Here is a 24992-nt window from a genome sequence, read left to right as displayed (position 1 = left end):
AAAGCAAGTAAAATACTTTCTTGTATTAAAGGAGATATAGACTCCAGAGAGAGATATCATATTACCCCTGTACAAATCATTAGTAAGATCTCATCTAGAATGTGCAGTTCAGTTTTGAGCACCATTTCACAAAAATGATATTGCAGAACTGCAGAAAGTACAGAGAAGGGCAACCAAACTGACAAGAGGCATGGAGGAGTTCAGCTATGAGGAAAGAATAGCTGAACTTAAATTGAAATTGAACTGAAATTGTTCTCTTGATAATTGTTCTTCTTGATAGGAGGAGATTAAGAGGGATATGAACATGTATAAATACATAAATTGTCCATATAGTGAACTTGGTGTAGAGTTATTCACTTTAAGGACAACATAAATGACAATGGGGGATCTCTATACGTCTGGAGGAAAAGGGATATAACCTTCACATATGGAAAGGCTTCTTCACAGTAAGAGCTGTGAAACTGTGGTATAGACTCCCTCAAGAGGTGGTTCTTGCCAGCTTAGTAGCTTGTGTTAAACAGGGCCTGGATTCTTTCCTAAATGCACAAAATATAACTGATTACTAATATGTATAGGTAAAATTGATCCAGGGAATATTTGATTGCCTATTAGGGGATCAGGAAAGACATTTTTCCCATGCCAGAGCAAATTGGATCATGCTTTATGTTTCTTTTCCCTTGTTCTCAACTGTGGGTAAAGGATAATGTATATGGAGGATTTCTATATGTGTGTGTGTGTGTGTGTTTTTTCCCTGTGGGTTGAACTGGACGTCTTTTTTCAACCAGACTTATCAGATCTAACTATGTAAGTCTGGGATAGTTTAAAAAAATAAACATACTGTACATACTCACCTTCATGCTGCAGCTGTCCCTTGCTGGCTCTAAGCCAAAGAACTGAGTGATCACAGGACCGCTGATCACTCAGTTCTCAGTACCCTCAGAGCAGAGAGCAGTGACTGTCAGTCACTGCTCTCTGCTCTGCCCCTCCAGCACTTACTGGCGCTCCGGCCTGGGGGAGGTGTGAGAGTGGCTTTCTCCGGCTCTCAGTCACTCTCTGAGAGGCTGAGCCAGCTGCCAATCAGGCATTTGGGATGACCCTGACAATATGATTGGGATCCTTTCAGAGCCTGGAGTGGCTCTGTGACATCAACTGACAGTAGACTCTAACCTGCTGTAGACTGATTTTGGGTCACAGGAGAGCACAAGTATGTGCACTGCTATGACCCAGAATAGAAGTATGGCCAACAAAGCTTTGGCCATACTTCTCTTTTAATACTATCTGCTAATGCATGGCTTCTAAATGCAACAGGTTACTGTGCTTTGCACATCAGCATTACTTCCATTAGAAATTTTATATTCAACAAAAGGGAACACATTTTTAATTCATACTTTATATACTGTATATTCTGTATATATGTGTTTAAATTGGTGAGACAACTTTTATTGAGTCTCTGAAGATTCTCATTTATCCAGGTAGTGTAGTAGTAATTAGTCACATTAAATTGAACTTGATCTGTATACAAATTTCCAAACCTTTCATCATGTTCTTGGACAATCAACATCTGCCGTGACACATTCCACAGTGAATGGAATAAGGTGACGGAGTTACCAGTGTAGCTATAAATGCTGGGGTATATTCCTGACACTCATTAGAACTAAAGAAGCTTCTATTTTAAGCAGCAAAACATCTTCAACATTTCAGAACATGTCCGGTTGAATGCGACAAACTTCTAGTGGTGGCTTTAATTAGCTTCTTTTATTAGTACGTTGTGTAATTATTTACAAACCTTCTTCATGATTAATTTCCATGATATAAATTACAAATTAGATTCACAAATTTACTAAAGGAGTAGAGGCTGTGGGCTTTGACTGCACTGGGGATTAGCCTACATGCAGAACAAAAATGACTTTGTGTTTATGTCTTCATATTCTACTTCCTTTAAATCCTGTTCTTAAAGTCAGACTTTTATTTTTCTGCTCCACATTTATGGTTGCTGGAATCCAGTATCTATGAGTCTTTGGTAGCTTAGTCTTCACAGCCATTCACGCTAATTTATAGTGTCTCTGTTTTAAAAAAAAGAAACAGTTTGTATGATTTACTGCTTGCATAAAAGGAAACCATTAAAATAAGAAATATGTGTTTTTGAGTTAAACTATTACACTGTGAAATTATGTTTTTTCCCATTGTTAAATGTACATTTACTGGAGTCAATAGGAAGCCATTGCAGACATTGAGCTTGGCTTAATGTAAGATTCAAAAAAAGGTTTTCTGTAAAATACAAGGGCATTATACATCTCATGGGCGTTTTGTGAGCTTATATAGGAATTTAAAGGTGTATATTCTTATAAAGGCCCCTTGACTCAAAAAAGACCTTTGGTCATTTTGTTTAACATTAGAGTGCACAGTAGGTCTTGTGTACAGTATGAACCATTGTTCCTTCTCAAACAACAAGGTTTGTACAACTTTCCTTGTTTTAGTACTGAAGATGAAGCCATTATATAGGAAAGTGAAGGGACAGGAGTCAACAGGAAGGGGAAATGGTTAATGTCTGTCCAATTCTTGTACATGTATTAAATGTTGGATACCATCTCATTTGTGGTAGGCGGTTTAGCTCCAATTGCTTTTGTTCATTTATAATATACTCCATGTGTTCATCTTTGTCTACTGCAGCCTGTTGTATTGGAATTCCAGGTTGAAAAACCCAGCACTTTCATATATGCATCACACAGCCACAATTGTTTTTTTTCTTGTTTACATTACCTATTTTGAGTGAACTTGTGGTCAGACTATAGACATTAAAGTATTTGCATATTCTTAAAAGGAAGTACATTAAAAGAAGCCTTCACTGACCTCTGTAGCTGCAGGGACTGTGGAATAATCCATTCTCAGGGATCACTAATGAGTATTTCATGATTGACTATAGTCTGTTTCTGAACAGCTTACATTACAAGCTGCTTATTTACATTAGAAGCCTAGAAAAAGAAACAAGAAAAAGCAAGGGGAGATGAGCTGTTGTGAACTTTCCCACAGTACCTTTAGCTACAGAGTGTTTTTTTAAACACATGGACTACCTGTAATATGCAACTAATGCACTTTTGAATGTCCATATCATAGCCACAGGTTTACTTTAAACAAATACTAGATATGCAGTACATTGCAAGTTGATTCACGGTAAAACATTTTGCAGCTGAACTCCAGGCAAACAGCTAAATATACAATTTGCATTTTTTTCTGCAATATATTAGCATTTCTGTCCATCTGGTTCTGAAGTTTACAAAACTCTGCCACAAAGTACAAACATGCATAGGGCAGCCCATTGAAGTTATTGGGCTGCCCTATGTGCAACATGCAGAAATGCATGTGAATCACACTTTTAAAATTGCTAGGAGGAACCCATGTTTCTGCCAAGTGATATCTGAACAGGGTATCAAACGATGTGAACAGGAGTTTCATAACATGGAATGAAACTTGATAAACCTGTGAATTTGATCCCTTTAAACTAGATTGCTTTCCTGTTTCTATTCAATTTAACTGTTGTTACACTCTGAAGTATTTCATAAAATGAAATAAAACCACTTTTACACTGGAATCACCTATCAAATTTAACTCATTATTGTTAACAACTTTTTAAAAATAAACAGGACTTCAGCAACATCTATTCTCAGTTTAGTGAGTTGGACATAAAGGACAGAGGTACCGTATGCAGTTTTTGCAGGAAATATGTCTCACTATAAATCAGGGTTTCTCATCCAGGGTTCCACAGAACCCTAGGGTTCCTCCAGAGGTTGCTAGGGGTTCCTTGAGAAATGAGCAATTTCTGCCTCTCATATAAGTTCCCGCCAACACCATTGATCATTTGAGATTTTTGTAAGGGGGTAATTCTTTCTAATGACCACAAGTGTAAGGAGCAATCTTCCCACTGAATTTAACTCTAATGTATCATGAATTGTAGATATAGTCATTTTTATTATGGGTTCCCCAAGCCTGGAAAGTTATCTCAAAGGTTCCTGTGTATTGAAAAGGTTGAGCAAGTCTGTCATAAGTAAAATCATCTCCATATCGTGCAGGTAGTAGAAGAATGAGCAGAAGGTGTTCATAAAACAACCTATATTGCAGTTGCTGGCACTGAGACAAGCCTGCCTGCAATAGAGAAATGCTATTTTTAATTAACTAAACTGAACATCTGAATTTATCTAATTGAGATCTGTAGCTCTCTAATGCTGAAATATATTGCTGGAGAGAAGTGATATATAGATGGATATTGGGTCATTAGTAGATGATGAGGTTACTAAATGAATGAAGCTCTGTAAAAAGAATAGAATACAATGAATGGATGTTCTAATGAATGAGAAATGAGAAATTACTTCTGCTATTTAGAATCCAAAATAGGTTAATCTGCTCAGACATGCTTTTAATTGTTCTTATGTGCATATTATAAAGAAATAAATGATGATAGTCCCGTTGAGAGTTGTCTTTTCCACAAACACTGCTTGTAAGAGGCATAAAGATGTTATGAACAGTAGGGGGCAAGTTGCTTTCAACAACTGAGCTGCTTGAAACAAATGTAGATTAATATAATAGCAGGAAAATTAGGGTTTTTAGCTAAAGTCTTACAGACAAAATTATAGACAGCAATGCAATGTAAAATAAATGTTTATTCTTTAAGAAATTATGCGAAAGGAAGCTGAGAATTATATTGGTTCTTTGGCAGCTGCCCATTTCTGCAAAGACAAGAACTTGCAGTTTCAGTGTTCACTTGCAGTGCCACCTCTTGGTGAAATTTAGTACTGCAAATGCTTAAATGAAAGTGTAGTGGTACTAAATGCAAAATAAAAAATTACACATATGATGCAGTCTGTTACTAGCATTAACATAGCTGTCTTTGTTGTTTTATCTGTTATTATCTTTCAACTTCCTGTAAAGTGATTGTAAAGTTATTTTTTGCATGGTATACTTGCCTGTTCTTTGCAATGGTATTGCACAGAGCAGCCCTGAACCTCATCTTCTGGGGTCCCCTACTGGTACTCGAGACTCCTTATCTTCTACGTGTGACACCATAGGAAGCCGCTTCCTATGGTGGCACAAGTTCAAGCTGACTCCTGAGCCAAGCTCTGTTTGTCCGTTGACACACAAAGCGCAGCTTGGCCCGGACCCCGCTCTCTCCTCACTGGATTGACCGACAGTGGCAGGAGCCAATGGCTCCCACTGCTCTTGGCCAAGCCTGTGAGAGAGAGAGGCTCTCTGCAGACAAGAACATCTCTGGGTTGATACAGGAGTCAAGTAAGTATTTAGGTAATGGGGGGAAAAACAAGCACTGAGAGGTTTTATATCTCAATGCATTAAGATAAAAAACCTTATGACTTTAGAACCACTTTAAAATATGAAGCTGTGCAGCCAAAGTGGCAGTTACAGGGTTGAGACAAACCAGGCAGGGGTGTTTACAATGGCCAGATTTTTTCATTTGGTTAACACTTTTATCCCAAAATGAAAGAAAAACTGTTTTTGTAGCCACTTAAAAAGTGTTACTTAGTCAGTTATGTAAAGTCCATCTAAATCTGCTAGTCCACCTAACACTACCCTCTTCAGACAATGCTGCTGTGCAAGGGTGAGTCCATTGCTCCTCCATAGATAGAGATGTGTTACTGCCTGAATCACCAGGTACAAAATAAAGACAAAAAAGTGTAGAAATGGAAAAATAATGCAGCCACCACACTTATGGATTGGTAAGCAGCAATATATATTACATTTTTGCTTTTGAGTTTAATACGGCTTTAAGTATAATAATTATGTTTTACGAATGTATAATGTTTGATTTGGGATGCAATGTCTATTTTGCCTTGAGTATTGTCATGTGGCTTAACTGATGTAACAAGAAACAAATAATCCATCTAAAACTTAAAGTGTTCCTAAACCCAGGACCCTGCATTCACTCTATCTGGTTTCCCACAGTACACAGAACATGGAAATGCAATTATTTTAATAACTATAAACTGCTAGTTACCTTTTCTCATCAGCAGTTAGAGCAGTCTTGTGATGTCTATCAGCATCCAGCCGGGCACTGGTTAATGCTTGTAGGAGGAGTTTTCATTTTGCTCTAGGAGGATGCAGGACCCCTGACCTCTTTCTGGACAGTGCTGATTGACCCTGTGCTGATCACATGCACTCTTCCAAAAAAAAAGAAAAAAACATTTTAGCAATACACACCAAACCATGCATGTGCAGAGTGACCCCAAACGATATGTCTTATCAGGAGATAAGAGGGGACACTGGAAGAAGGGGAGGATCAGAGACGTCAGGATCAAACAGCCTTTTTACACAGTGCAGAGGATTAACCCCTTAGGTTCCACAGTGAGTATAACAAGCATGCTTTACAGCATATACAGACTGGTTTTACTGTTGTGCATTTATTAACTCTTTAACTATTTTTCATACCATAACATTTGTATACAGAGAGCACATATCAGTTTGGTACCTCAAAAACGTAAAAACATATAACCTTAGTTAAAATTAGCCAACCATCACATTATATATATAGTCTTTGGACACCTGAACAATGTAACCTGTACATCCAGAGGTCTGTGCCTTTTGTGGCATTGTGCTGCTTCCTGAGGACTCAGTGTGCACTGGGCTTTATATAAAGAACTCTGGTTGGTGGTAACATAAATTTTAGATGATCTGTAACAAATCACAAACATAAGTACTTATTTACATTTAAGTTATAATCAAGTACATTATATTGATAGTCATCTTGTCCATTATATTTACTTAGGAAATGTGTCCAAAATGAAATAGACTGATCTGTCCCCATGATGCTTTTTTACGAATTACCACCAGCTATGTATGGTACCACTTTCCACCAGGTATGGACACATCAGTGCCAACCTGCTCATATCTGAGAAGAGGTACCCAGAGAATCCAAAAGGGGTTATTGGCACACTAACCCTAACTATGGCTAGTGTTGCAATAACCCCTTCCCCCTCCCCTATGGAAGGAAAGAGGTGGGTCCCCAGGGGCAGCATAGAATGATGGTACTTGCTAAGTGTGAAAGTATGCCAAAATGGTTGCTTATTAGGTGGCCATGTCAATGTGAACTCCAAGAGACTTGATTCACCTCCCTGCGCCCTACTTCATATATCCCCACCTCATCCAAGCCAGAAAAACACCTTTGGGTCATAGAGGAGATGGCTTCCCATTGGGTCATTCTGCATTCCACGCTGTGATGTCACATGCACCATTGGCATGTCAGCATTACTCAGACTGCCCTTTTGACGTGGCAGGTAGTTCACAAACTATGTTGCACATGCACCACATGTGCATGGGGCAAAACTGTATCATGTGCCAGGCATCTAGTGGTGTTTTACTGAAGTCATATATCCTTTACTTTTGGACGTTTATTAATTTGATATATATATACACTATTACTTGTTACTAATCACTTAAATCACTGGATTGCATTATATTATGATCAGTTTGCACTGTTGGTTTGATTGAATATAACAGGTTTATTTATTGGTGGTCACTAATATTTTGCTTTATACCAGAGCAAGCGCTATTATAAATTTTCCATATAATCCTTAAGCCTCACATTGTGGGACCCATTTGTGAAAATCACCATTCCTAACATAAGGATGAATTCTAGCAAGCATCAGGAAACACAGGTCATCTGTCTGGTAGTCACGGTAGCTTGTGAAGTGTCTCAGTGTTTGAAATTTCTATTACATATATCATGAGTATCATCATAGATTTCTTGCACTAGTGCACATTTAGTTCCTAGATATTAGGTTCTGTATCAGTCATACCAGTTGCTCTACAGCTGGCAAAGTGTGAAGACCTATATGTACTTCTATTGGGCAACCTAAACTATGAATTGACCATAGGGACATGACCTGCATTTAAATTTACCATGCAAGAGAAACCTTCTTGGATCCCTTTTACTAAAACTAGAGAAATGACTAGGCACTAAGAATGTTTACATGACATTCTTTATAGAATTTCATTAAATTGGGTGATAATTCAAGACTGACCATTTGGTATAATAATATATGTCTCTCTAGAACTAGCCTTGGCTCATTTATATGCCTGTTTTAACAATTTTTGTTACTATATCCCCATCCTCTGTGCAGTGTTTTATGTTTTTCTGGTTCACGTTCAAAATTAGGCATATTGGTGCAATTTTGTCTGAATCTTAAATATTGATCTATTGGTATACTTTGAATGAGTTGTTTTGGATGTAAGTTATCTTCATGTTAATTCTTCATGAAGTTATTTTTCATCTTCATTCTGACATCAAGAATCCCTCCTCCTTTATTTTTAAGAATTCTATTACACATTTGCATACATTGTTGGGGTCCATAATTGTGATGTTCCATCCCCTCAGATGATTTTATTATAATCTGGTAATTTTTGCTAAAATTGTCTAAGGGCCGATACTGTATATTGTTGAGGTTCCTACGGAACAGTATTTTTAAATTTTTTTTTTTTTACATTCTTTATTTATTAAAGGGTTTCATCACATACACAGAAAATAGTGAACAAAAACATTTTGCCAGAGTCAACAGTATCGACATTGATATAGTTTCAGATAATTTAGAAGAATAAGTATTTTAAAATATTTTTAATGTCTTTCTCAACTTTCTGAAAATAAAGTTCCACACTACTATTTATTTTTAAGGGAGGATTTTATTTTATTTTGTCAAATTTCGGTTTCATCAGAGTTCCCCATAGTTTTATTGAGGTATAAATAAATGCTGCGCTGCCACTAGTGATTAAATGTGCCACACCCCGTTCGTGATGGTGGTCCACAAATAAATATGACCTCTATATAACATATAAACATAAAAACTTAAAAGTGCACCCCTCCACGTATCCCTATTTAAATTTAAATAATTGTATTCATTATTAAAATTGATTTCTATTGAGTATATTAGGGCTCTGGGGCCCTGGAAACATGGACGCCGGGTGTTAATTTATGTTTTATGTTTTCTATACAAAAAAGGTCTCTTTTAAGGGATATATTATTAATTGTTTAGTCTAGTCCCCTTCTTGCCTATACATTTGGCTTAATATTAAGGTATAGGTTTTTAGTTTTTTTATTGGTATATAGGAGTACAATAGATTGTAAATGTCCACCATATCATGGTGGCCGTCCGGTTGCCATGATGACCGCCAGGATATGGGTCTGTGGCCTGGACTCATCGGTGTTGCTGGGTGGGTAGGCATCTGGGTAAGGGCCCCTTGAGAAGAGTGCTGGTTAGAGTAATAAACCTCAATTCCCCGGACCCTGATGTGATTCTGATCATCTCGGGCGCCTGAATGGTGGCCGTTATATCAGGAACACAGTAGTATACACTAGGAACAGACCAAAGCAAAATGGCAGTGGGCAGGACTACAGCAAAATTGCGACCACCAATCAATATTAATTGATTACAGGATTTTGGGGGGTAGATATGAATGTGATGATCCCACAATTGCTGCCACCAATATGTGACGAACCTGGCGTCAGACCCCTGACCTTCTCACCAAACTCGTGACCGAAGGACTGGCCAATCTAAAACCGCGATGTCACGAGCGTAATAATGCCACACCCAGCTGCACCCTGCGTAACAATTTTCCAGCAAATTGGACCACAATCTATGTACCAGCAGCCTGGGAGCGATTGTTACTGGATCAGGTTAATTATGCAAATAACCCTTCACTCTGCGATATCAGCTATAACACTATAATGGTTGAGATAATCGTCTGTATAACACGGTCACCACAGGCCGGTTATACAGAGGGTTAAACAAACACAGTAGCGCTCTTTTAGAGGCAGGAATTCGTACATTGCAATAAAGAGTTGTAGAAACAGTTCAACGCTTTCAGAAAGACAGAGCGAAAGGGTACGGGTCTCCCCCAGGTGGTTCTGATGTTAAAAGGGAGAATTCTTCAACTTAACTCTCTTAGGCCTGACAACCCATTTTGTAGTTCCCCAGCAGGGGGTGTCTCTGAAGTCAAGGACCAATACCCCGTTTAGGGAGGGATCGTCTGGGCATAGGCCTAAACTAGAGCAAAAATCTCTTATAGTTCATATTTTGGCTCATAACTTTCCATATGCACAAGTGACATTCCACCCACGGGAAGAATATTATGCAGACACATCTGAGGAATGATTATATATGAAATATGAAATTATACACTGAATGGTTCAAGAGATCTGCTTTCCTGCTTTCCTCTGTATTCCAGCCAAGGAGAGTGACCTATCAAACTGTTTGTCTCCTCGTGGCCCATTTGAAGATATGCCTGGTTTTTCTGTAAGTCTCTCATATTCCAAGATATGAGACATAGGGGAAAAATGGATTTTAAAAGTGTTATCTGGTTCGTGCTGCGTTGGAATGTGTTTGAACTCCTGGGAAGGCTTGCATTATCTTTTACGAGGTGCTATATTGCACAGCTTTCTTAGACAGCCAGGCGCTCAGCTCATAGAGGTGTATAGCTCTGGGCTCCCTGCTGGGCTCTGGCCTGTGACACTTTTTAACACACAGGCCATATGTCAATGTGTATGAACAGAGAGGAAGGGGGGAGAATGAGGGGACAAAATGGAGATTTCTTGACAAAATGGAGGGCAGCGTCCTTCACTGTGTGTACGCTTGTTACAATGAACACTTAATGGGGTGCTCCAGCTCCGCTCCTGATGATGTCATACGGCGAAATGCATAGGGCAGGGCTTGACAGCGCCACTTTTGTCTCTTGAGAGGGCATACAGAGGATTGCAGTGTCCTAGGATTTTTAAAGTGCCATACACATGCTTTACATGTAAGTGCAATTTTAAGTGTCTTTTACTTACTAAAAGCAATGTTACACTATGGAGGCTCTTCTTTGATGTTTTTCACAGTGGTGGAGGAGTATTGTGGATGGTCCAGAGTGTTTTTCATATATGCAGTCTGTAACCAATGGATAAATGCATCAAGAATATACAGGTAGCTGATCGCTGTAGGGGTGTGCTGAGGCACCAAACGTGCAGTTTGACCTACCCATGCAGGTGGTCAACATCTTTGGGTGAGTGGGGCTCTGGAGGGGTGCACTAAGTGGAGCACTCAACACAAAGACCTTTACGGACAAGAAGACTGATCATTGAATCACCTTGTCTCACATGTGTGGATGTAGAAAGTGTTTCACATTGGGACTTTAAATATTTGGATCTGGAAAGTTGTGTACTGGGACTTTAAAATTTGTAATAAGTGCATTGTATTTATATATATTAATATTATTATGTTTTGACTGATATCGGTTTAATTTGGGAGTATTGGCTTTCATGATTGTTGCACTATTTGCACATTACCTCACTAATATAGCACAGGTTTAAAGCATTGGTCTAAGCATGCATGATATATAGGGATACACGGAAGGGTGCACTTTAAGTTTTTATGTTTATATGTTACATGGAGGTCACATTTATTTGTGGGCCACCATCACGAACGGGGTGTGGCACATTTAATCACTAGTGGCAGCACAGCATTTATTTATATTTCTATTCACATGTTTGCATTAACACTTGTGGTATTGCTAGCAGCGGCCAGTTTATCTATATATTAAATATAGTCCACTACTCAGGCTCTAGTTTTATTGAGTTCCCGATCATCTGTCTACTTGTGTTTTTAAGTATTTAACAAGTTCATTCTTTCACCTAAAAAATTTAATGGGGTGTACTATTCTCTACCTTTTCTCAGATCTGAGTGGGTTGACTCAGATGTGCCCCTACCTGGGGAAAGGTTGTGCTATACATATCTGGTGGTAGTGTTATAAAACCATCCTGGGGACAGTTCTATTTCATTTTATATAATTTTTTGTAATTAATTATAATAAACAAGGTATATAGTTATACAATATTAACTATAGATACAAAGTACTTGATGATAACTTAAAATTTATGTACAGATATATGTCATTTGTTACAGATACTGTAATCTAAAATGTATGCGACCAGTAACCAAATGAAATGCTTAATACAAAGCCCAGCTATATCCAGTACACATTCGGTCCTGTAGAAGTGGCTCTAGACTGCAAATTGCGTAGCCCTCTTGTTTTGGTGTCAGTGGGCTATGTATAATGTGATGGTTGACTTTTAAATGGCTGTAAAGGCTGAAGATTTTTTACCTTCATGCATTCTATGAGTGTGTGTATTCAGTGTGCAGTTCAACCTTGAGCCCCCCCCCCCAATATTTACCTGGGTCCCATCTCGATCCAGCGATGTGCAGGAGAGCCTCTCATTAGCTGAGACACAGCAGCGAGAGCCTTTAGCCCGTCCCCAATCACAGCCAGTAAGGAGGGAGCGAGGGGCTGGGCCCAGCCACGCTCTCTGTTTTATGGACAAGCTCGGGAACGAGCATGCAAGAGTGCCCCCACAGTAAGCTCTGGGGGCACTTGGCAGGGAATAGGGGCCAGGAGTGTCAATGGCAGATCCAAGAAGAGGAGGATCGGTGCTGATCTGTGCAAAACAGAGCAAGAAAGTTTGACATGTTTGTTATTTTCATTAAATATATTTTATTTATTTATATATAATAAATGTATAATATATATAATATTTTCATTTTATTTAAAAAACCCAAATAAACAAAGCTTTACAACCACTTTAACCAAGAGTATATGTTTTAAACTTTTTAGGGGCCAAATTGAAAGGTGTATACAAATTTTATGGTATAAATAAGCTATGATGTTTTAGAACTGATATTTGTGCCTTGTTAGAAGTTGTTTTAATGCTGGAATGAATGTCCCATTTCTCTGAGATTTTTGGTCCTAATACAAAAATCCAGATATTTTCTCAGGGTAGGAAAACCATTTAAGGAATTTTAAGGAAAGGAACGCCAATGAAAAAATTAATACTGCTAATTTAGAAAATTGAGAACAAAATAATAAAGGTGTTTACTATAATAATCACTAAAGTGTAAGCTTTAATTTTCCAGCTAGTATTGAAAACAATAATGGCAAATAAAATATTTTTGGTTGGTATGGGCAATATGTTTAATTTAATAGTTTTTTTCTTTTTTTTATAATTCTTTAATTAAATCAACTGTGTCAATGTCCTGAAAAAAAAATAAAGTTATACTGTGACAGAGTAAAACATGATTATTTGAGAAAATACAGAACTGGAGTAGCAGTCTGATGAAGACATGGTACTTACACATTCCATCAACAAATAGCAAAAGAGCAAAAGGCACCATAAGTTTAATGTATCGCTGAACGTATATCATCTGCCAATAATATATATCTTAAACAGTGAAGCGCTAAATTAAATAAATAAATAAATACATATATTAGGTGCCGTCAGTGAATATAAGTGCTTTAGTGTAATAATTCCTTGTAAATCACTGGAACATGCCAACCAATGGTGTATATAACTGGAAACAAAACTGAATACTTAATATATCAGTGAGAAATGCTAAATAGATATATAAATAAATATAAACACACCAGTGATGAATAATCTAATACCTCCAATAAAAACTTCTTCTCATTCACAGAAGAATATAAATAAATAAAAAAGTGCTCATTAAGTAAACAAATGATCACAAACTCAAAAAGTGAACAAGTGTATAAAAAAACTTTTCTACGTGCATATACCAAAAATGTATATACATATAACATATATATAAATAAATAAAGTCCATGCAGGTGTAGCTTGTGAAAAAACGTGGTCTTCACTTCTAGTGCGCACACACACACAAATCCTCAAATGGCAGCAGTGCCTGCTCACCTCCCCGCACTGACCCTCAAGGGGCCAAAAGGCTACTTAATCTCCTCTATGGCCAATCTTTCTCCTTCGGTAGCTCAGCAGGGGATCACAGGGTCTCCACTTCTCCTCCACTCATACGTCATATAGGACATAAAACAGAGCTCCCATAGTGTAATATTGTTTATTATAGGCCACTTCTATTGTATATTGGTTGTACTCACAATTTTCTCCCTGGTTACACAGACTTTCCACCTCATCCCATAGGTGTATCACATGAATCACAGGGGAACACCAATATGGCCGCTCCGTTCTTGTGCCCCAATCCCTGCAGTCGTGGCCCAGGTGCTCCTAGGAGGGTGACATGTCCAAGCTACTCTCAGAGTAGCTTGGACATGTCACCCTCCTAGGAGCACCTGGGCCACGACTGCAGGGATTGGGGCACAAGAACGGAGCGGCCATATTGGTGTTCCCCTGTGATTCATGTGATACACCTATGGGATGAGGTGGAAAGTCTGTGTAACCAGGGAGAAAATTGTGAGTACAACCAATATACAATAGAAGTGGCCTATAATAAACAATATTACACTATGGGAGCTCTGTTTTATGTCCTATATGACGTATGAGTGGAGGAGAAGTGGAGACCCTGTGATCCCCTGCTGAGCTACCGAAGGAGAAAGATTGGCCATAGAGGAGATTAAGTAGCCTTTTGGCCCCTTGAGGGTCAGTGCGGGGAGGTGAGCAGGCACTGCTGCCATTTGAGGATTTGTGTGTGTGTGCGCACTAGAAGTGAAGACCACGTTTTTTCACAAGCTACACCTGCATGGACTTTATTTATTTATATATATGTTATATGTATATACATTTTTGGTATATGCACGTAGAAAAGTTTTTTTATACACTTGTTCACTTTTTGAGTTTGTGATCATTTGTTCACTTAATGAGCACTTTTTTATTTATTTATATTCTTCTGTGAATGAGAAGAAGTTTTTATTGGAGGTATTAGATTATTCATCACTGGTGTGTTTATATTTATTTATATATCTATTTAGCATTTCTCACTGATATATTAAGTATTCAGTTTTGTTTCCAGTTATATACACCATTGGTTGGCATGTTCCAGTGATTTACAAAGAATTATTACACTAAAGCACTTATATTCACTGACGGCACCTAATATATGTATTTATTTATTTATTTAATTTAGCGCTTCACTGTTTAAGATATATATTATTGGTTACTGAATGGTTAAGTTTTAAGTGACAGCAGCTGTTTCGGATAGGGATTGTGCCTATATTGAGCGCAGGAGGATACTTTAATAATATCATCTGCCAAGCACCAAAAGAATATTGGTCCTGATGAAGCTGAGTAAGATATGCCCATTGGCGAAACGTGTTGACGTCACATTTCAGTGACGTCACTACCGGTCAGACGCACTGGCTCCATACATGTAGTCCTGCAGGGAATGCGGTTACACACGCCTGTGCTGGGCGTCCATCAGGCTGCACATGTACCGGGATGGTAGCGGAGCCCGTCTATCCATAGTCCCAACGTTGGCGGCTGCCTCCGGGACTTCGGGCGTGACTACATCTACGAGAGAGACTATGCATTGTCAATTTTTCTCGGCACAGGTGGTGAGTGGAATACCGAAAACATAAGGAAGGAAACACGGCTGATTGCCATCATTATTTTGATATTCTCAGTAACAGCCATATTGACTCTCTTTATGTCGCCTATTTACTATAGGATGGGGACATCATGTTATATTTCCTGAAAGGTGCATAGCACCCTACTTCTACTATACGGCATGGACACCCCCACATTCTGTACTACATAGTAAGGGAGTTATATAGTCCGCATGCTGGCGGTGAAGAATCCCTATATTTTGATTGGCAGGGCCCTGCCACCTCAACTACAGAAGGTGGATATGGAGATATTACCACAGTCACTAACTTTATTTCCTAATATAATCATGGACATGACTTTCTCAATATAAGATCTTACCACCTATCGTGCCTACTAGTGCTCCTTTTTTGAATCATCAATAATAATGTTTTCTGAGTGTTATATAGCACAGCCATAGGCCATTAAACCTGCATTAGTAGGTTCAATTTCACTGCATATGTCTCTCATTGGTTATTGCCCAAATTGGATGTTTATGTATAACATCGGGTTCCTTCTCCATCCTTAACTGGTACCTATGTATATTTTACTGCATGTCTGATATATCGCCTATTATGATACATTTTTTTAATACATCCCCTACATGGTGGTATTACCCATGTGTCAGTGCTGCAAACACACTAGACCAAGTGTCATTACATTTTCAGCCCTATATATTCATGACCGGTCATGATGTCTGTTTTTAATTATTACTTTTTGGTTTTAGGTCATACCTTTCTGTATGTTCTCATTTTGTGGTGATGACTAACTGAGGTATTTACCTAATTGTCTATATATGCAAATTTTGTAATAAAGCATAATTTTTGGAAATTTTGGGTATTGCTTTCTGTTCATGATGTAACCGCTTTTCTTGTGAATCCCTTCTTTTGATGATTACACATTCCACCCAGGTGGGGAAGGAGGTATGTCTTAGTTGGGCTCTACACAGAAGGTGCAGGAAAATTCTATTTTCAATTTCCTTCTATTACACAAATATCTTATTATTTATTGATGGGAAGATGGTCCTTATTAATTGAACAGATGGAACAAATACTTTGATCCTTGACATGTATGTCTAAGGTGCACATGAAAATGCTATATTTGATTTATTTAGTTTTCCTTCCCGGAAGTTGAACATGTGTATAACTTTCATCATATAAGTCATCAAAAAACCTATATGTATGAAGTACAGTACAACAAAATAAACAGTTTGGGACCAAGCAGACCTAATAGAAACATTATGTGCATTTGTGGAAGTTTAAATGTCTCAGGCATCGGATAACAGAGCATTGCATGTGGCTTGCCAATATTTAGTTGTACTTCATTGACCTATCGTGTACATGTTAACAGTATTACAATATTTACATTTAACTGAAACGTTGGATGGGCTGTAATCACCATGAACTTAATAGAATGAATGTAAACTTATCATCTGTGTACAGCAATTTTACACCATTAGTCATGTGATAAACAAAAACAGCATACGCAGCATGCACTGCTACATTTAAATCAGCTGCTTTGAGACATATTCTCCAACACTGAAATGCACTCGCTGCATCATAGAACAGCAAACTGCTTTCTCTGAACAAGATGCCCTGCTAGCTCATGCACAGAAAAGAATTCATCTGTAGCAGCTGTAGCAACAATTCCACCCCCCACCTAAAAAAAAATGTGTGTCTTTAATATTTTTGTTTTAGTAATAATACTGGCATTATACCCCATTGGCATCTAGCAATCTAGGCTGGCCTTATATTTTAACATTTTTTACATTTCTACTATTACATTTTTGCTTTAATTTATTTTACAGAGTGCAAAATGTTTTCTAATTCTCTGATGTTGCTAGTGACAGTCATACTGTTAAATTACAGCAGTTATCTGCTGTTTTGTATACACTAGAGATAATGCCACTAGGGCTGGGAGTACCAGTCAACTTTGATTGGGGTCTTGTGCCTGCTGACTTTTAGCTTGCACCGACTGGACACTGAAATAAAATTTTTATATATATATATATATATATATATATAAATAAAATTAACAGTATATATACACGATCAGCCATAATTTCATGACCACCCACCATAACCCATCTACATTGTACAGTATATATACATACATTTGTCCACTACTAATTTAAATTTAAAGCGGTATCAAACCCAAAAGCAAACATTTGTTATATTGCAGGTTACCAATTATTAGATGTGATGGCTGCATTAGTTTTCTTTTTTAGGCTGTCTTTTCCTTAGTGTCACCCATTGATCCGTCCAGTAAGCACATTGTTTTTCAAAAGTTCTGCAGATGTAGCGGTTAGAGAGACAAGACAAACCATTTACCACTGACAGGGATGCTTACCATGCTCAGTTTTTATTTATTTATTTATGTAAAATCTCTATCCCAAAAGAAAAATAATGTTGCTGTAACTGCTTAATATCTGTATCTAAATCCAAATCTGTTAGTACATCTAACACTACCTTTCCCCTAGATCAGGGGTCTCCAAACTTTCTATACAAAGGGCCAGTTTAACATCCTTCAGACTTTATGGGGGCTGGACTGTGGACATTGAGAGAAGCAAATGTCCCAGCAAATGTCAGTGGGAGCAAACAGTGCCCCATCTTTGGTGCCAGTGAGAGGAATTGTGTCCTATTGTTGGTGTCATTGGGAGGAATTGTGCCCCATCCTTGTTGTTATTGGGACCAATTGCTGGTGTCATTGGGTGAACTGTGCCCCATTATTGGCATCATTGGGAGGAATTGTGCCCCATCATTGGTGACATTGGGAGGTATTGTGCCCCTTCATTGGTGTCATTGGGTGGAATTATGCCCTATTGTTGGTGTCAGTGGATGAAATAGTGCTCCAAGGGCCAGATAAAAGCAAGCAAATGGCCACATCTGGCCCCTGGGCCACAGTTTGGAGAACACTGCCCTAGATTAACAATGCTGCTGTGTGATGTGCTTCCTGTGCTCATTTATCCAGATTGGGGCCTCATTAATACAGAAGGTGTGTTACTGGCCAGATCACCAAAAAAAAAGAAAGAAATTGAATGCAGCCATCACACGTAATGATTGACAAGCTGCACTACATTACATTTTTGATTTTGGGTATTAACGGCTAGTAGATAGTAACATTCAACTAAACCTGTTGGGTAATGTAAATGATGTTTTGCCATTCATCCTCAGTTCACTTGTAGTGACAAAACATCTACAGCATTACCAGACAGACCTAGTTAAATGTGGCTAACTAACTTATTGGACTGAAATCTAGCCTGGGTTTGATTTAGGATTTTGTAACCAGGGGATGCAAAGTTAAAATTGTGCCAGTCGAGCGGGTTGCAGGAAAGAAAAACAATCCCTCCCACAGAGCCATAGTGATTACTTTTAGCAGCTATAATAGCCATTAGCAATACAGTGGAACCTCGGTTTATGAACGCCTCGGTTTACAAATTTTTCCTGTAAGACGAAGCAAGTTTCCCCAGGATGCATTGCGCCTGGGAGGTTTATAGCACCTCCCCTGTGCATGCTGGAGTCTGTGGAAAGGTAGGGAGCTGAGCTTTGTCATTTGCATGCCTTTTACTGTGTGTTCTACATTGTGGGTTGGTTTCCATGCCAGCTCATGCGCTGTGCATGCCTGTTACTGTGTGTTTTGCACTGTGGGGTGGTTTCCATGCCAGCTCACGTGGACAGATTTTTGGGGTTTTTATTAGCTTGTGTGGCTAGACTTGGGGCTTTTGGACTGGAGCGTTGAGAGCCTGGGTGTGGGTGTAAAGCATTTTTTTAATTTTATGCTCACTGTGCTGTCATGGCACCCAAGAAAGCAGCAGAAGCTGGGAAGGGGAAGAAGCAGATGATTCTGCTCGAGGTCAAGAAAGAAATCATCAGGAAGCATGAAGGAGGAATGCAATTGACTGACCTCGCCAAAGAGTATGGAAGGAGTACATCCACATTTGGTACCATCCTAAAGATGAAAGAGAAGATAACTGGGAGAGATGCAGCCAAGGGAGTCACCAGAGTCTCCAAGCAACGGCCACCTGTTCTGCAGGAGGTTGAAAAGTTGCTCCTGCTCTGGATTGAAGAGAATTAGCATACAGGGGACACAGTGATCGAGGCGATCATCAGCAAAAAAGTCAAGGCCTTGCACACTGACCTTCTCAACCAACAGCCAGGAACGTCAGCTGATGCAGAAGGCTTCAAGGCAAGCAGGGGGTGGTTCAAAAGGTTCAAGACCAGATCTAGCATCCACAGCGTGGCCAGGCATGGAGAGGCCACAAGTTACGATGTTGCTACAGCTGAGGAATTTGCTACTGAGTTCCTGGAGTTCATGGTTTCAGAGGGCTACCTTCCTCAGCAGGTCTTGAACTGCGATGAGACTGGGCTCTTCTGGATGAGGATGCCAAAGCGTACCTTCGTCAAGGAAGAGGAGACCTCATTGCCTGGCCACAAGCCGAAGGACCGTCTCACCCTCCTGTTCTGTGCCAGTGGGGACCTTAAGATCAAGCCCCTGCTCCTCTACCTCTCAGAGAACCCATGGGCCTTCAAGAAACAAAAGGTGAAGAAGGAGCAGTTGAGCTTTTGTGGCAGTCCGACCCAAAGGCTTGGGTCACACACCTCTTGTTTATGCAGTGGGTCAATCTGGTTTTTGATCCTGCTGTCAAGCAGTACCTTGTGGACAATAACCTGCCACTCAAGGCTGTGCTGCTCATGGACAATGCTCTTGCTCATCCTCCAGGCCTCGAGGAAGACTTTCAGGAGGACTTTAACTTCATCATGGTCGTGTTCATTCCGCCTAACACCACCCCATTACTCCAGCCAATGGCCCAGCAGGTCATCTCCAATTTTAAACAACTCTACACAAGGGAGCTTTTCCAGCGATGCTTTGAGATGACAGATCGATCAAGCCTCACCCTCCATGAATTTTGGAGAGACCATTTTAACATCATGAGCTGTCTGCAGATTATCACCATTGCCTGGGCCGGGGTCAGCCAGAGAAACCTAAATTCTGCTTGGTGCAACCAATGGCCAGATTGTGTTGTGACATCTGGCTCCAATGCTTCTGCACCAGAGTCAACAGTGTTGGAGAAGATTGTTTCCTTGGGGAGGACCATGGGGCTGGAGGTGACTGAGGAGGATGTCTGCAAGCTGGTGGAGGGACACAACCGTGATCTAACCACTGAGGACCTGGTGGAACTGCAGAAGAAGATGAAGGAGGATCGGATCTCATTTGAGGAGGAGGAAATGAGTGAGGAACAGCTCTCTTCCAGGCAACTCAAGGAGGCATGCCAAATGTGGGTAAACCTACAGACTATAGTACAGCAGAACCACCCAGATAAGGCTCTAGCCCAGAGACTTGTGAACAGTTTTGACACCGACATCATGTCCCCTTTCCAAGGGATGCTTAAAAGGCACCGGAGGTAGCAGACAATGGAAAGGTTTCTACTAAAACAGCCTAGGCATGAAAAAGAACCTGCTTGTGTTATTGCTGCCCAGTTGAGCTGCTCCTCATCCTCTTCCAAAATGTTTTGACATTGTTTTGAAAAGTTTGCCATGTTTTAAAAGTTGATGTGTGATGCTTTAAAAGTTGAAGTTGGATGTTTGAAATTTGTTTTGCTTGATTAATCATGTCCCTGTACAGTATTTATGCCTTTAAAGTGCACTTTATAAAGAGTTTTGAACAGGTAAAATACTTTTTTTCTGACCTCCGGAACAGATTAATTGGTTTTCAATGCATTCCTATGGGAAACTGCGTTTCAGTTTACAAATTTTTCGCAATACGAAAAGTCCCGCAGTACTAATTAAATTTGTAAACCGAGGTACCACTGTAATCACATGTACAGTAAAATCTGACAGGCTAGTTGTACCCAAGTTGATCGATCGATCGATCAACTTGAGTATATTCAGCCTGCCCATACATGGTTTGAATCTCGGCTGGTCCCTGCTGAACTGACTGGGATTAGCACTGACTATGGCTGGCTTTAATTTTCTTTTACTTTCAGCTATAACCTTTTTGTACTACATCTAAGATGACACAGGCATTTTCAAAAGTATAAATGTGAGAACACACATCATTTGCAATGTTTAGTGATTTGGGTGTGTCAGCTCACATGCAGCCAAGACAGTCAGTCAGAAAAAATTGACAAAATTGAAGTTCAGTTCTCCAGGGAGGCATTTGTCATAGGGTAGACAGGTTAGGTAGAGGTTAAAGACACATTGTGCAGAGTGTGGAAACTCTTTAAACAGTATATTCATTTTTAATAATTAAAATTTAGTCAATGGCTTGAATTCTTCTGTATAGAATGACAGTGGGGTTTTCTGTTCTATTTGTAAACAACAGCAGGATGGGATCCTCACCTCATTGTTGTTAGCATCTCTTGGAGACCTATGGCCCATTTATCCAGTTCATCTAGTTGACCAATAATTCAAAGTGGCAAGTCTTTCTTTCCAGACTTTCAGTACTGGAGACTCATTCCTCTACAGAAGCTGAAGGTCTTACTCTACTAATTCCAGACCTATAACCTTCAGCACTGGGCAGGTATTTCAAAATGGTGGCAAAAATGTTCCAGTGCTGCAGCCACAGAGTTCTGTATGATGTAGGATAAAGAGGAAGGAACCATGGCATGCTAAGGGCAAAATCCAATACACCTGGAAGAGACTTAGAAGACTGCAACACTGGAATGTTGAGCAGGTAGGAGACACAGGTCACCAGATAATTGAGTATACTAGCTCTTTTCTTACAATGACTTAACATTGATAACCACTGAAAGACATAACAGGGTTACTTAAAAAGCAAACATTTGACAAGGTCAGACCAGGGGCGGAATGACAACTCATGGGGCCCCCAAGCAATAGGGGATCATGGGGCCCCTGTGTCCTTGCCCAAACTAAAAAAAGCCTATGAAAAAGGTACCAGGGGCATCTCATGGGGCCCCTACTGACCCCGGGCCCTCGGGCAGCGCTCGAGTTTCCAAATGGTCAGTCCGCCCCTGGGTCAGACGTAATGAGTGTTAGTGTTTTCACTTAATCATGATGGATACACCCTGAATTTAGTTTCCTGAACTTGCTATCTTATTTTCCCTGATATAAAAAAAAAATCTCACCACTCTGAACTAGGTTTGGTTTTGCTGCTGCTACAGGTTTGCAGAAACTCCCCAGTTTGTGGCTAAACAAATTTAAGGTTAATGACAAAAATAGGAACAACCATACAATGCATTGCTTAACCTTTGCACCCTGGTCAGCTGAGTCACAGGAGCCAATGTTTTGAAGGAGTGTATAAACCAGTCCTTTTTCTATAAAAGGGTGGGCTCACAGCAGTAATATTGTATATGCATGTTGGTAGTGTTAGGGAAAGCTGTAAATCTGTGTAGGTAGAGATAGCGGGGTTTTTTTAATTTTAATTTTGGCAATGGTGCATGTCCCCTATGGCATTGCCCAGCTTCCTGTGCCTTTTGTTTGACAATAGCTTGCTTATTAGGCCTATAAATATCCAGAATTAATTAACAAGGCAACCCTCCCACCTTCCCCGTAGACTGCAGTGGGGTTAACCACAAAGTTCATGGAATTCAAGCAAAATTTTTGATACCATTTGAAAGACCAACCCAGTTTGGATCATCCCTACTCACTACCACCCCCTTTTAAGCTCTCGTGGATTACTTTGAAAAATTATTATTGTATGCTGCATTTGTATTGTACTTTACATGAAGCTACAGTATGGTAAATAACCACCAACATACAGTATATTGCTAGAGATCAATATTAAATGTATGTTTTGCTCTCGGGTATTACTCTCAGGCACTGCATTACTGTATATACATTAAGAGACCTAACATAAATGTAATAAATATAGCCTTTTATTAGAAAAGAAAGGGATTATGTTGTTTAATGAAGTGCAACATCTTACACTTCATCTGTTTTATCTGCCATGCTTTGACATAGTAAATAATACGAGAAAAATGTTTCTATTACTGCATTCAAGTTAATTCTCCATGAACATGCCCTAGGGATTCTTAAGTGAAATAAACGTCAGAAACAGCAGAATATACAGATTGCTGTCAGCCTTTTTTTTCACATACCTCCATGTAGTCCTGCATATTCCTGAATGTATCTTCTGTTGAAAGCCATGATTTCATTGTCTGCAGTGCCTCTTGCAGGAGTAGCAAATTATCATGGGCTATTTAGATTAAAAATTACTTTCTATGGTCAACAGTGCCCAGCATTGTGGTGTCCACACTGAACTACTAGAGATTAACTTTACACTGTGCCCACTGGACCAGCAAGATTAGCATTTATTAATAATGCCTCAGTAGTTCTGTAAAGGAAAAGGGATGGGTTTCTTTCACTGTAAACTGTAGATACACATCCTTTGGTGCCTAAAACAACCCCCCCCCCCCCCCGTTAGGATCAGCTCCTTTACACAGAACATTTTTTTGTTTTACCAATCTTATTCTAGCTTACAATGATGTGAAAATGCATAAGTAAAGTTCATTTTGGTTACTTCAGCTCTGCTGATGAGAAACAAATGTGTGGCTCATAACTATACAGGGAGAAACTGCCCAAGGGTCACTTAGGCCTACTATGCTGTATTGTAAATCTGGCCCAGTTAAGGAATGTAAATGATTTGCTGCTGTTGAATGTAGAGGGGTCAAAACAGGTGAAAATTTTTCATTGAACACTATAGATTGGCTTTGTTTCAGAGTAGACATGTTTTATAATATCATAGTAGTTCCTCTCCTTTATGACCTTTTCAAAGTTAGCTCTCATCTGAACACTATTCCTCTTTGGTCCTAATGCCCTCTACCTGCTTTTCCCTCACTAAAAATGCTTAAGGGCACTTGCTGGATAACGTGACTGTATTAGAGGATCTTTGATACTTCATATCATAATAATTGTATCAGATCTTTAGTTTCTGTACCTCCTCGTTAATGTTAGTGATTTTGATGGTGCCTTTTCTTATATAAATATTCAAAGCATTAAAAAAAATATATTGTTTTTGTTGCTTCCAAAAGCCCCTTTTACACTGCGCTCTGTTACTGCTTTTTTCCAGGGAGACAAAATCGCTTGAAAACTATTCCCATTGAATTCTATGTAACTGTTCACTGCAGGTACAGTGGATATAAAAAGTCTACACACCCCTGTTAAAATGTCAGGTTTCTGTGATGTAAAAAATGAGACAAAGTTAAATCATTTCACAACTTTTTCCACTTTTAATGTAACCTATAAACTGTACAACTCAGTTGAACAACAAACTGAAATCTTTTAGGTGGCGGGAAGTAAAAATAAAAAACTAAAATAATATGGTTGCATAAGTGTGCACACCCTTAAACTAATACTTTGTTAAAGCACCTTTTGATTTGATTCCAGCACTCAGTTTATCTGGGTATGTGTCTATCAGCATGGCACATCTTGACTTGGAAATATTTGCCAACTCTTCCTTGCAAAAACACTCCATATCTGTCAGATTGCAAAGGCATCTCCTGTGCACAGCCCTCTTCAGATCACCACATAGATTTTCGATCGGATTCAGGGCTGGGCTCTGGCTTGGCAATTCCAAAACTTTCATCTTCTTCTGGTGAAGCTATTCCTTTGTTGATTTGGGTGTATGCTTTGGGTCATTCTCATGCTGAAAGATGAAGTTCCTCTCC

At 39.3% G+C, this 24992-nt stretch overlaps 1 long non-coding RNA gene across 1 annotated transcript; it reads right to left on the bottom strand.

The window, feature by feature from the left end:
• Positions 1 to 1736: 1736 nt before the first annotated feature.
• Positions 1737 to 23580, bottom strand: LOC149466356 (uncharacterized). Its single transcript, XR_016312086.1, has 3 exons — positions 23424 to 23580; positions 6002 to 6164; positions 1737 to 2063 (listed from the first exon to the last, which is right to left on the bottom strand). It is a non-coding gene; the product is annotated as an uncharacterized LOC149466356 (long non-coding RNA).
• Between the last annotated feature and the right edge of the window lie 1412 nt (positions 23581 to 24992).

Source organism: Staurois parvus, unplaced genomic scaffold (genome assembly GCF_062004578.1).
Source record: "Staurois parvus isolate SC_StPar_1 unplaced genomic scaffold, SC_StPar_1.0 ptg000131l, whole genome shotgun sequence".
Classification (NCBI taxonomy): domain Eukaryota; kingdom Metazoa; phylum Chordata; class Amphibia; order Anura; family Ranidae; genus Staurois; species Staurois parvus.
This window is presented reverse-complemented; position numbering and strand designations above follow the sequence as displayed.